Genomic DNA, 13945 nt, shown 5'->3' with positions numbered 1-13945 from the left:
GGAGTCACATTTAACTATAGTATTAAAACTGGCTTTGTAGCATGAGAATGGAAGACTGGGTTTCATCCCCCTTCATAAGGGAGGACCTTCAACACATCCTGGAAACCACAGACCCATTAGTCTGACAAGTCTTACTTGAAAAACCCTGAAAAGCATTATCATGGTAATTATTAACAAGGATATAGGAGATCTCCAGACAATGGATCCATTCCAGTTTGGCTTTGTCAAAGGAAGATCATGCTTACTGAACCTGGTAGATTTCTTTACAAACATCAGTAAGGAAATAGATGAGGAGAAAATGGTGCATATCACCTACCTAGATCTGGCTAAAGCATTTGGTACAATACTCCACACAGACATTGCCAAAAACCTGTGGAACTAGGCATAACCCCCTTTGTAACATGCTGGATAACTAGCTGGCTCATGGATAGGACCCAAGAGGTTAGGATCAGTGAGGCCACCTCCACAAAAAGGCTGGATACCAGTGGAGTCCCTCGGGATCTGTTTTGGGCCCAGTCCTCTTTCATAGCTACTTCTTGGAGGTCAAAACCAATGTCAAAGGCCTCTAGCTGACCAAGTCCACAGATGATTGCAAACTGGGTGCAGTCACTAAATCCTCCCAAGATGAGAATACTCTTTGGGAAGGTCTAACATAGACAAACACTTGGTGCTAAAGCCATAGCTTAAAACTCAAAGCCAGTAAATGCATTATAGTACCTTTTGGTAAATCAGCCAACCCATGTAACTACATCATCAATAAGCACCTCTAAAAGTTGATTAACTAGAGCAGGATCTGGGACCTCATGTAAATAGTAACCTAGCCTTTAACCATCATGTGTCCAAAGTAGTAAGAAAGTCCTCCTATGTTGCTCAAATTATAAGTGAGGGCATGGCATCAAGGTCCAGAGAGGTCATCATACCACTGTACTCGACCCTCATCAGACCCATTATAGAGTACAATGCCATCTTTGATATGTACCTGACCAGACACATGCAGCAAATGGAACATTCACAAAGGTTCCTTACAAAAAGAATACAGGAAATAACCAAAACGTCCTATGCCGATCACCTCAAAGCCTTCTCTCTTTACTCGATATCATACAGAGCATTGAGACATGATCTTTGCCAGGCATACAAGCATCTCAGGACCCTGTTTTTTTGAACCTTTTGCACGTCTGCAAAACAAACAGCATTAGATCTTCTGCAAAACAAACAGCATTAGATCTACTATATTAAAAGACCTATATTTTGTTTATGATATAAATAGGACATGTTCATAGGCTGATAGGCTGGTACTAAGCTAACTGCCTTTGCAGGCCATTTTAAGCCTAGCCACTTCCCCCATGTGAGAATCAAACCCTGCACCTTCTGTTTGTAAGGCAAACACCTTAACCATTATGCCATCTTCCCTCTTATCCAAAAAAACGTGCATTGAAGCTTCCCTGACCGGGAATCGAATGTTGGGAGAGATAGATGTGTTTCTCATGGAATTCCTGTTCTCTGGAACAGGCTCCCTATCCATGTGAAGCTGAGTTCCTCCCTATCCTTATTTAAGTGCAAAGTGGACCAATAGATGGGTAACTGGGAATTCACCCCTGGCCTGGTGCCTATGTCTCTGATGGACAGGAGCAGTCAATAAACCATCCCCTACATAAATCAAATTTGTGGGTTACATTTGGGTTGCACTGCTAGGCTTATAAGCCCCTAATGGTTGTTAGCCTAGTATATACCTATGAAACTATGAAAAGCAATAATAGCAGTTAACTGTTTTCAGTCACTGCAGGTAATTTGAAATATTTAAATGTATTTTAATTGTATTGTATGAACTTTTGAGTATTGCATATGTTCACAATGTGTATGAAAGTTGTTGAGTCTTTCGGCTTTTCCCGGTTAGGGGTCACCACAGCAGAACTCCAGTCCACTAATGATTGGCAGTTGATTTTTACTTGCCGAGTTGCCAGCCCTGATGCACAACCTTCAACGAAGGTACGCCCATTCACGCATGTCACTCTCCACACAGAAGACGCTCTAGCTGAGAGTTGAACCGGACAGCGTCTTATCGTGAGGCGACAATGCTACCGCAGCACCACCACTGCGGATTGTCACAATGTCTATGAAAGTAAAAACTGCAAAATCATTCTTCGGTTTGATTGCCTGCATGGTACTTCTTCAAGTGAAACAATTTTGCATTTTGTAACATTAAAAAAATTGAAATTATCAGATTATAGGAATGAAGAAGTTTTAATACCTCTATTGTTTAATTAAGCAATAACACCTGGTAGAGGTGAGATTTATGGAGGGATTTATTCTTAACTGGCCATATTTAATCTCAAGTGTGATTGCCAAGAGTTAAAACACTCAGGCCAGGAGGAAATAAACCAACAACTTAACTCCTCCCCTGCCATATATTACTGATGTTATGCCATATATTTTTTTTCTGAATTCAGTTTTTGCTCTGTTAATTTTTTATCCAAATTGTACAAGTTCGAGTCATTTATAAATGCATCATTAATAGTCACACTACTGAGGCATTCAACATTATTTTGGGTCTGTAGTGTATTTTCCTTATTTAAATTCATAAGAAAGTTATAATACAGAGGAATGTGTCACTGAGCAAGTGTAACAAGATTTTTAAGTAATCAATAAATAGATTTCAAGCTGAAAAGGTGAATTTTTTTGAAATCCATTTTAAAAGCACCTAGAAGTCTTAACTCATTACATCCGAGTGACGCCTCCAGGTGAATCTGCAGTTAACTCCTACTGAAGCCTCTAGGCATCAAATATTGCTTGTTCATATTTCCATGAATAATTCCCAAACCATGCTATGTACAAAGTTTTAAAAATTTTCATCTTAAAGCTTACACAATGGCAAACTCAGCTGCATTAATATCTATCCTCTGTCTAGTGCAATTAAAGAGATACTAACTGTTGTTTTGATGATATTAATTTATATAGATTAATTAAAATTTTCATTTTTTCTTAACATCTCAACAGCCAAGTAACACAGACAGAACTCCTTAGCCTCATATGAAAGCTCTTAGCTAGATGAATAAAATGTTGCTGATGTGTGTAATGAGTAGTTGCTAAGATATTAAGTTGTTTACAAAATATTATAAACATAAGAATTACTGTGTTTACTGTGATTTATAAAATTCAGTTTAAGACCTAGAAAGAATGCTACCACTATAAAAATAGTTTGCGCTGAAGGGTTTGCCATTTATACTTCTTTCATAACCTCTATGGTTCCAGAGATATGAACATTTGTTTGAAATGTGAGGGCATAATTTGATTCTGTAAAAATGCTTAGGCTCTGCCTGTTGGAAGTTACAGTGCAAATTTCTTGAGCTTTATTCGAGTGAATGAGTTAAGATATGATTAGCAAACTGATCCTGGTTCCTTGTCGTACATTTGATTTTCATTTCATTTAGCTCCAGAAGAGGCACAGAATAGTTGTATCTCTGGAATGAACCACCTTCAGTCCTTGTATGTCTAATAGGATCTCATAAAAGAATGAATAACATTACAGGTTAGTCAGAGATGAACTGCAAGGGAGACATTGCATGGTATTATTACTTTCCTCTGGTTCATTATTATATTATTTGTCTTTCTTTACCATGAAAGTCTGGAGGCCCAGGGAGAAAAGCTCCTGCAGATACATTTAAGATACTTGCGACAAAACAATTTTTTTGGAAAATACGTTACATAGATAGTTTTTAAAACATCTAGATATAAACGGGTAATTCTTTTGTAGTGACACTATACAAACATAAAAAGGTATTTATTCTATGGTGACATTATACATGATATTAAATTCTAAGCATAAAACATTTATTATGCAAACAATTCCTGTGCAATATATGTGACAAGCAGACATCCATTATGGCTTATGGATAATAAGGGTTAGATGTTTTGAGGTAAGGAGTGTGAAACATTAGTCAGTAGGTAGACAGAGGCTAAAGAGGGTGAGAAGAATTGTATAGCTAATGAATCAGTGATAGTGGGGGTAAGACTGCTAGGGTGTTTACTGATATAGAACTTGGCTATAAGAGAGAGGTGAAGAGTATTTGAAGGGGATGGATAAAGTGGGAAGGTCAGAAAGAAAATTACATGTAAAGTGGAGATTAAGGTAGAAAGGAAATTGAGGAGGTGTGGTAGAAATGTTTGTTGTGTAGAAGTGAATAAAGGTTATAAAGGTTATAAAGAAAGGGGGTATGAGCTGACAAAGGAAAATAGTTACCCAGGTAAGGAGGGTGTTCACAACTATGTGTAGTTTCGGTGTTTTAGTAAGGGTGTGAATACAAAAAGTTTTATGGCTTGTTTCGTGTATGTTGGGATTGTGTTCCAGAGTTTAGATATGTGATGAAAGTACAGTGAGTCACCTACTGAGTTATAAGACTTTGTTGTGATTACTAAGTGCTTAGTAAATTGAGTGAAGGTCTCTGCCTGGAAAGTAGTGCTGCAAGGTATCTGTTAGCACTGGACATTTTTCCTGGTGCGTATATAAGATTGTGTGCAGTGATAACTTATGAGTATGTTAAATAGTTGGGTAGCGAAGTCAATTTAGTTGTTTCAGGGCTCTGTAGTGCTAAATCCTATACATAAGGTTGACAGTAAATTTTGTTAATTTATTGTAACAGCGGATGGTTTATCTGTAAGTGTAGTATTCAGGTTTGCAAGAGTAGGTGAGGCATATAGTAGGGATGGAAGAAGGTACGTCGATACTGGAGTTTCATTCTACAGAGGCAGCCGAGTTTCTGTATGCTTCTTTAATGACTTGCGATATGTGTTGGTCACATTTGAGGTTATAGTCAGTTAGGGCACTGAAACATTTTGTTTGTGTTAATGTTTCAATTTTTGTGTTGTTGGATGAAGTTACTTCAAAATATTGTGTTTCATTTTGGTATTGTTTAGGACTGAAGAATATAAGTTTTGTTTTTTAGGATTTAAAAGTAGATCTGCGACTTTTAACCAAGCTTGAATAGCAGTGAAAGAATTTTGGGTGGTGTCCTGAAGTGCCGGTAGGGATGCAGCTAGACATATAAAGGTTCATTCCTCTGCATATTGAACTATGCTAGTGTGTGGATAGCAGTGTGTAGTTTGTTTATAAAAATGTTGAATGGGGGGGGGTCTAATATTAATCCTTATGGGATGTTGACAGTGACTGGTAGGAAGGAAGACAGATTTTGTTTCCATTTAATTGCCTTCTGCCTGTCTGATAGCTACTGAACCACGAGAGAGAGAGAGAGAGAGAGCGAGCGAGTGCTGGGTGACGATGAGGGAAGAAAGTTCAGTAACAAGAAAGGTATAAGAAAAAGATTAATGTATGACACTTCTCAAAACACAAACATATGCAACAGAAATACGCAAGAAGAATGCATGAAAATCAAAGCAAACACTACAAACACAAGATACAGGTAAGCAAATAACCAAATAAAGCAAGTAATGCTTTCAGGTAAAACTGAATACAGTTACAACCCTGAAAAAAGAAATAGAAAATGGTTCAGAAGGACCACATCTCTAGAGTTTTTGAAGATTCCAGATTTGTATTAATATACTGTACTTGCATACTTTAGCCTACTGCGGTGGTGGTGCTGTGGTAGCGTTATCGCCTCACAGTAAGACGTTGTCCTGTTCTGTGTGGAGACATGCGTGAATGGGCGTACCTTCGTTGAAGGTTGTGTATCAGGGCCGGCAACTCGGCATGTAAAAAGTCTACTGCCAATCATTAGTGGACTGGAGTTCTGCTGGGGCGACCCCTAACCGGGAAAAGCCGAAAGACAGAACAACAACTTGCATACTTTAGCCTACTTTCAACAGCTGTCTGTGGTTTTTGGAATGCTGCATTTTTCAGTCAAAATTTGGTTCTGCTTATTTTTCATTGTTATTCCATTTCTGCATTATTGTAGAGTTGTATGTGTGTTAGGGTTACCACCTGTCCCACTTTGAGAGGGACAGTCCCTCTTTGGGCAGTTGTGTCCTGACAAAAAGTATTAAAAATGGCAAATGTCCTTAGAATGTAGGACATAATTATGTCCCATATGTTATGTAATAGTTGCATAAAATAGTTATTTCTGTATCTAAAATACCTAAATGTTACAAGAAACATAATAAGCAACTAAACTACTACAAGAATAAGCTTTTATTTAGGAAAAAAAGTTAAGTTCTATCCTTTGTACTGACCGTGGGTATGTGTCGGCCTGTAAAATCTGATGTGTGTCCCGAAAATGTCCCACTTTGGCCATTTGAAAAGGTGGCAACCCTAGTGCGTGCGTGTGTGTGTGTGTGTGTGTGTGTGTGTGTGTGTGTGTGTGTGTGTGTGTGTGTGTGTGTATGTGTGTGTGTATGTGTGCGTGTGTGTGTGTGTGTGTGTGTGTGTGTGTGTGTGTGTGTGCGCATGCACTTTGGTTTTACTGAGTTTGAGCTAGTACTTGTCACACAGATTTTCAGTAGAGAATTTTCAGACTTTGCCCCTGTTGGAACCTTCTTTGTGTACTCTGATATCTTTACTTATGTTCATTTCCATGTTTTACTTCCCACTCCAGTATGATAAATTTGATATATTTCTGTGTACTGTTTAAGGGAAAAGGCCTTTAGATTTGATATTATCTAATGTTTAAGCTCCATGATTGTTTAGACCTGTGTAAGGAAGTTTGACTGACACGGTACTCCTCTTCCTTTTTCTGTCTCGTGTTTCTTTGCTTTTGATCCCCTTTCTTATCATCTCTATATTGCTTGAGGAAACCTACACATTTTTCAGATCTGTCTTTATAGTGCATTGATATTCTAACGCAAAAAGATCATTTGTTTCCTTTTACAGGCATTTTAGTAATTAACATGGGCTAGATGACAGATGAGTTTGCGACATTTCAGTTACTATATATAAAATATGGGGTGTGAACATTGGAGATGCAATGAGATTTGTCTCCAGTATAACAGAAAAAAAGTTTTTCAGTTTTTATGACCATGGGAGAGAGTGCCACCATTTTGAGCTTGTGATCTCCAAAGGTTTTAGAACTGTTTTAGCTTAATAGTTTGTTGATTAAACAATACACACTTATTCATAGGGGACCCATATTGCTGCCACCAGTAGCTTTTCTCTGGTTAGGCTGCTATCTTGCCTGGGTTAAATTTCAATTCATTCATGTTATTTATCCTTACCCCTTGAATCAAAATGATACACATTAAGTTTTTTTTTTTTTTTTTTTGGTATTCATGTGTGTGCGTGTGTGTGCATGTGTGTGTGTGTGCGTGTGAGCGCATGTGTCTGTGTGTGTGTGTTTTCAGTATTGTATAATTTGTTTTTATGTTCTCAGTATTGTATAATTTGTTTTTATGTACCCAATATTATATATTGAATTTGTTTGTTCACTAAGTTATTTTGCCTTTGTGGTCCTGGGTTGAGCCTGAAAAGGGTCCAAAGACCAGTATGTTTATCCAACTAACAAATGCAAAATAAATAAATAAATGAATACATACTCCATTTATCTAACATTCATGTAATACCTCAGTTATAATTGTAATAATAAATGTTCTTCTCCTAGTTGTTCTTTGAAATGAGCCTTCTTTCTATGTGTACCCTGTATTGTTTTAAACTGCAAAAGAGCCTATTTAGTCTGCAGCCACACTGAGTTCTTGATACCTTCTTAAATTCTGTTTCCTATGTTTTGCTGTATTATTGGGCATACCACTTGGGCTTGCTGTCTTGGTGACCTTTTACTGAGGCAGACTTCAGCTTGCTGCTTAATCACTGCTGCCTTTCATTTATACCCTTACTGCCTACCTGTTCCACTTCCAGAACTTGATGCACACCTACTATTTTCTTGCATCTGATTGGTCTTAACTTATTCTGCCAACTTATCCACATTAAAAAAATGCTTGACCTTCAAGGTAGATAATTTATACTGTTACAGAGTTACAGTTGTAGGTCATAGAAAACTGATGTTTTCACCCTCATTCTTAATATAAATTGCTGAAAAATATATCATTTTTTGCACCTTTTTTATCTTAGTTTTTAACGTTTACACTCATGTTACACATTATTTATCTAGCACTATGTAAAAATCACTTTGAAAATATTCTTAGCATTTCTTATATAGTTTTACAGTGAGTTATTGTCCTGAAATTGATATTTATCTGAATTAATCAGACTTGAATAAAATGTCAGTGTAGCAAGTTCCATTTGGTAAAGTTTTAATAAAATGTGTTAAAGTTTGAATAATTTTAGCCTCCAGGATGAAACAGAAATTGGTCCATTGAGAGCCAGCCTCTATCATGGTCAACAAATTAAAAATATAAATTCAATCTTAACTTTCAGTAGCTTGTCAAACATTCTGGCAGGACATAGTTCATGCCTGGAATGAATATAAGCTCAGGCCTCAGTTCATTCTGGAGTACATATAGTACTGTATTATATATGCTGAAGATACATAAATGTGCACACTTTGCTTTGGATTTCTATGCAGTTTGGGTATATATTTGTTTTGCAAAGCTCTCAACCTCTTAGAGCAAGAAATCTGGACAAAGCCATAAACAATGGGGGGAGAAAGGCCCAAAAATAGGGACAATTTTTTAGATAATACTCTTACAAATTAAGTTGATAGAAAAACAGGTTTTGCATTAGCATGGATTTTCTGAAGGTATGAAGTCTGAATCTGAAATGTCTGTCTTTATTTTCTAACTTCAGCCCTCAAAGATTTGGCAATGATTTGCCAGAAAACCACAATTTTATAAGTAACAGGCCAAAAATACGAGGCAAAAATCTGTACAGTTGAGAGGTAAATGTTTTGTGTAGTAGATGTGAAACTGCAGCTGTTTCGTAAACATGCTGTCAACACTTTTACTTCAGAGACTATTCCGTTTCATTTCCTTTGATGCTGAATGAGTGCATAGCCCCGATATAAGGCACAGTCTACAATGATTACATGCGTATCTTTGTTTTCCTTCATGGATGGTCTTGCAAACAAATTTGTTTCTTTTGGTAACTGAGCTTTTCTCAACTACATTGTACTTCTCTTTACTGCAACCTCTGGCGTGGCATTCATGAAGAAAATGTAATTTAAGTATTGCTCCTTTTGTTCTGGCCTGCACTTGATTCTGTAGTCTTTCTGCACAGTATATTAGCTTTCTATAAAATCTCATTTTATTTCCCTTAGGTATTTGTCAGAGTGACAGTTCAATCATAAAGATGCATTTTGGATGAGACACTCAATGAGTGGGAAAAGATAAGGTGCATATAAGTCATTTGCAACTTTAAGAAAGCAAACTAATAAATTCATTGATTTTACCTGGAACTAAGGGTCTGTTGAACCTATTTAGGAACTTGAATTAATAAACAAGGTTCACCAGATCGCTTTCAACTTTCAAAGTATAAGTCAAATTGTTAGTCATAGATTATCGGTTTCTGTCCTCAGCCAGAGGCTATATAGGGTAGATACTTGGAACTAAAATTCTGAAGTTGAACAAAAGTAACTGAATGAGCTATTTTTCGTGCCCAGCATTTAAAAGTACCTTAAAATGCTTGTTTAGGAGATGATCAGTTACAAAATTAAAAAAGCTGGAAGTCAATTGAAAAAGCTAAGATTTTATAACATGGAAAACTAGAAAATGTATTTCAATGGAGCTGTTTCCCTGCAGCTATCAGTCAGTTACCGCCAGTTCCTCTCCTCATTTGCTGGCTCAACCAGGCCTGCCTTAGCCTGCCTCTGGGTAATCCTGACCCATGTCCAATGCTGTTGAGGAGAAAAGGGACCCTAGCAAAGCATCATACTGCAGCTGGTGTGCTTTTGCTCTATCTTTTCAATCCATGTAGTCCCCACTAATATCTGAAGGGTGGGACATGAAATGGACAATAGCACAAAGCTGCTTCTCACTTGCACGATGGATTAACACCAAGAGGTACCCTGTATACATGTTCAATTAACATTTCACAGTGCCTTCCCTTGTCTCTAACAGGGAAATCAGCCAGATAGTTTGTCTTGTGCATACACTTCTCCCTTCTCTCCTCAGGATGTGCACACCCATTTCCCTAACACAGCCTCAGACTCCTGAGCTGCTAAATGAACCTGGGTCATCTGGGTCATAGTCATGGCTTTATCCTTGTAGTCCATGGCACTGACAATGCATCTGTTTGCGGTGTTGAAACTTTCCAGTGTATTTCAAACCTGGTCAACTCATGTTATCTCAAATATGGGTCTATATCACTTCGTCAAAACTTCAGCAGTTTGAACACCATATGTTCGAAATGTGATGTCCGAAAACTGATTATTGCGAAGCCGCGGAACACCAAATTTTTCCCAGGGAAAGAATTCGGTGGGCCGTTAATGTGGCTTCGCTATATTCAGTGCTGTGGTAGAAAGTTACGGGTTGGGGTCAGGTAAGTGTGCGATTGTGTGGACGTTAGGGTTAGGGCACGTGTTAGGTGAGTTAGGGTGCGGGTGAGGTGGGTGTGCGATAGTGACAGACTTTAGGGTTAGGGCAGGATAGGTGAGTTAGGGTTAGGGCATGGGTGGTGGGTACACAATAGTGACAGACTTTAGGGTTAGGGCGGGATAGGTAAGTTAGGGTTAGGGTGCGGGTCTGGTGAGTATGCAACTGTGACGGACCTTAGGGTTAGGGTTTGGGTTAAAGTAAGTGGATAGATAGTAGTCTATGTGCAGTTTAGTGTAGGGTTAGATGTAGGATTTTAAGTGTATGTGTGTGGATTGCTGTTTTTTTGGTGTGCTTGTGTTGTGTGTGTGTTCTTGGAACAGCAATTTTTTCCATGGAAAAAAAATCGTTGTTCTAAGACTTCAATGTTTTTGCACTTCGAGGTTAGAAGTTCGAACATATGGTGTTCGAACTGCAGCTGTTTCGTTGAAGTGATATAGACCCCTCAAACTACTCAGTATTAAGTCTAGTATTCCTCTTTGGTCTATACCATCACTTACTCACCACCATATTTTATCTGCTAAACTTGGAAGTGATTACGGCAAGGCTGGTGAATAAATAAGAATGCAATGCACATGGCTTAACTCTGAATGTGCCTTCTCTACAAACCTTGATACACTGCAATGTAAGATTACCTCTCATATCAAAGCATGCAGTCATCATTTGTTTTGCCAAAGTGTGTCCTGTTTTTGACATGGCTGTTTCATTCATTTCCGCAGAAAGAACATGATCTTCCTATAGCTATTCTCTTTTCTGCAGTCAGTAAAATACATTGCTTCTTTCTTCTCTGACAGAACAATGGTCTCTTTTTTCCAAGGTCAGCTGAATGCCTACTAAAACGACTCTCGGTTTTTAATTCCCACTTCTGTAACTACTGTTGACCTACTCTCACAGATACAGTAGACTTCCCTAAACATATAGACCTTCTCTAGTCCTCAGGATCCTCTTCCTTTCTTTTTGAAATGTTTTTGCATCTTTATGCAGATGTTCTTGGATCAAAGTGCCAGAACACTCTTGCTGTTCAAATGTATAATCTGCTGACCCTTCCCCCTTCATTTTACTGCTTATTTATGTGACATCAACAAGGATAGATATACTTTCTCCTCATGTAACCCTCCCACTATCATTTTTCTTCTTAAGGTTCATAACTTCCACTGATACTGAGGTTCTGTCTTAACTCTTCATAGCAGTTAATGTTTTGTTTTTACTGCATTAATTTTTGGCTTTTAGTACCACCATGGCTTTAGTTATAAGAGATTTTTATTATTGTTATAAACATATATATAAAGTTTGTATTACTGTTATATAAGTTGTCATAATTAATCACTAGTAATCAATTCTTAAAGTGAAAATGCCCAACTATAAATGATTCAAACAATAAAATGAGCATACCCGTTTTTTTAAAAAATGTATGCTAACAATTGTAAACTTTTTAAAACAACTGTAAAGGTTAAGGAATGAAACACAAGTTTTAGAGTTTAGAAGCCGTAAACTTTAATTCACGTTTAATACTTATATGGTCATTAATGCCTGGGGCTTCAGTGGCATTCAATTTAAGCTGCCACCTTGCTTCTACTCTAAGCACTTTATTGGTCCAATCACCATCCCTAAAGTTTTTGCTAACCACTTCTAAAATACCAAAACGGAAGGAATGTACATGGTTCATACTAATATGTTTATAAAGTGCATTATTCTCATCCTTCTTTGTAATACTGTACAAGTGCTCGTAAATCTTTCTGTTCAATCTCCTTTCCGTCTTCCCCAGATAAAAATAACCACAATCTTGACATAAAGCAAAGTAGACCAACTCAGTTGTTGTGCATGAACCTGTTCCAAAAGTAACCTCAATATTGAATGACCCAAGTTTTACCGTGGGGGTACCAATAATATAACTGCAGTAGTCACATGCCCCACACTTAGTTGTCCCCTTCGTACTTCCTTTTTAACCAAAATAGGATTTTCCAATAAATTTTTGAGGTTACTATTTATCCTATATGTGAATGATGGTTCCTTACCAATAACTGTCAATAATGCTTTGGTATTAACCCATGGTGAAACCTCCGTCCAAGTTAGAAATATTATTAAAAATAATTGGACCATGTTTAAAGGGAACAAAGAATTATTGACAGTTATGCTGATATATAAAAAAAATCACATTATTGCTGTGTCAGCTGTTGACCGTGATATATTCAAAATTCAAAAGTATACCTATTAAACCCATTACAATAGAGTTAGGCAACTCTAGTTGTCCCTCAAGCGGCAAATATGCATACACACAGCAATTCTAAACTTTGTTAATGCTAATTGCATGATTCAAATTGTCCTCCTCTATACTAGAGTTGTAACTCTTCTTGATGTCATCTTTACAAATATTGCCACAGCCTACACCCCACTATGTATAATCTCCGTCCCGATGAAGTCTGATCACTGAGCTTTCTTCTTCTTTACAACTAGTTCTATCCTGTCAATAAACTCTGCTGTATTCAGAGGTTATTCTAGAGTCAAAATCTCATTTAATTACAACCTAGAGAAATCCAAAAGTGGTCCTCCGCAGGAATTGACAACATTAGCTAGCTTGCGGTCAGTGCTGCTAGATATACATCAGAATTCTATTCACATTTACTCTGCAAGTGCAGTGAGAAATACAAATTGTAACTAAAAGTAAATTTCTTGCATAAAGAAACTTTCAATAATAAGAAAAAATATTTGCTATGTATAACAAATTATTTTCCTCCCATTTAAAAAGGCTGCAAAATTGGTTAGTGAAGCAATCAAGTGCACTGTTAAAAAGCATAAATAAAGTTTTGCAAGCCAGAACTGAAAGTCAACACTTCCCAAGACAATCTCAAATTAGGAAACTCAGAAACACCACTTACTAGTGCAAGGAGCTGTTATCTTATGTCACCACTTTACCTGTTTGGAGGCTATTGCCAATGTCCTAGCTGACAAATTCAGTTGTATTTTTTTCATACCCTTAATCCCCTGCAGTTTTCCCTATTGCTCTTCTAACAGCCCCTCCATAATAACCTTACAGGTGTTATTTGGGCTATCCAATCCAAAAAAAAAAGAAATTTGATACTCTGCAATGACACAGGCATTTGTCTCCTAGTCAGTGCAAAACATTGCTTTGCTCAAACACAAATGAACCTGTTCACCTTTAGCCTCTCCACTATGAAGCAGATATCTGGAGAGCTGCCATAGTTGCGTCAGTACACAAGACCAATCCCACCATAAATCCTGGAAACTAGAGAACGATTATTTTCATCGGTATTATTTCCTTAGTCATGGAATGTATTACACTTAAACTTATAAATAGTAAAATAACATGACCTATGATCCTTTGACTCTACTAAAATTGGTTTTATGAAAGTTGGATCCTGTTTACTCAATCTGGTCAACTTCTTTCAAAGAGCTATGAAGCTATGGACACACTGTCTATCTGGACCAGGCAAAGCTCCCATTGCTGATATTATTGACAGGTTGACCTGATTAAATATTAATCACCTATGTCATCTGTTGG

The sequence above is a fragment of the Protopterus annectens genome, chromosome 1.part1 (genome assembly GCF_019279795.1).
Source record: "Protopterus annectens isolate FY-2018-M chromosome 1.part1, PAN1.0, whole genome shotgun sequence".
In the NCBI taxonomy this organism is placed as follows: domain Eukaryota; kingdom Metazoa; phylum Chordata; order Ceratodontiformes; family Protopteridae; genus Protopterus; species Protopterus annectens.
Note: the sequence above shows the minus strand (reverse complement) of the source record.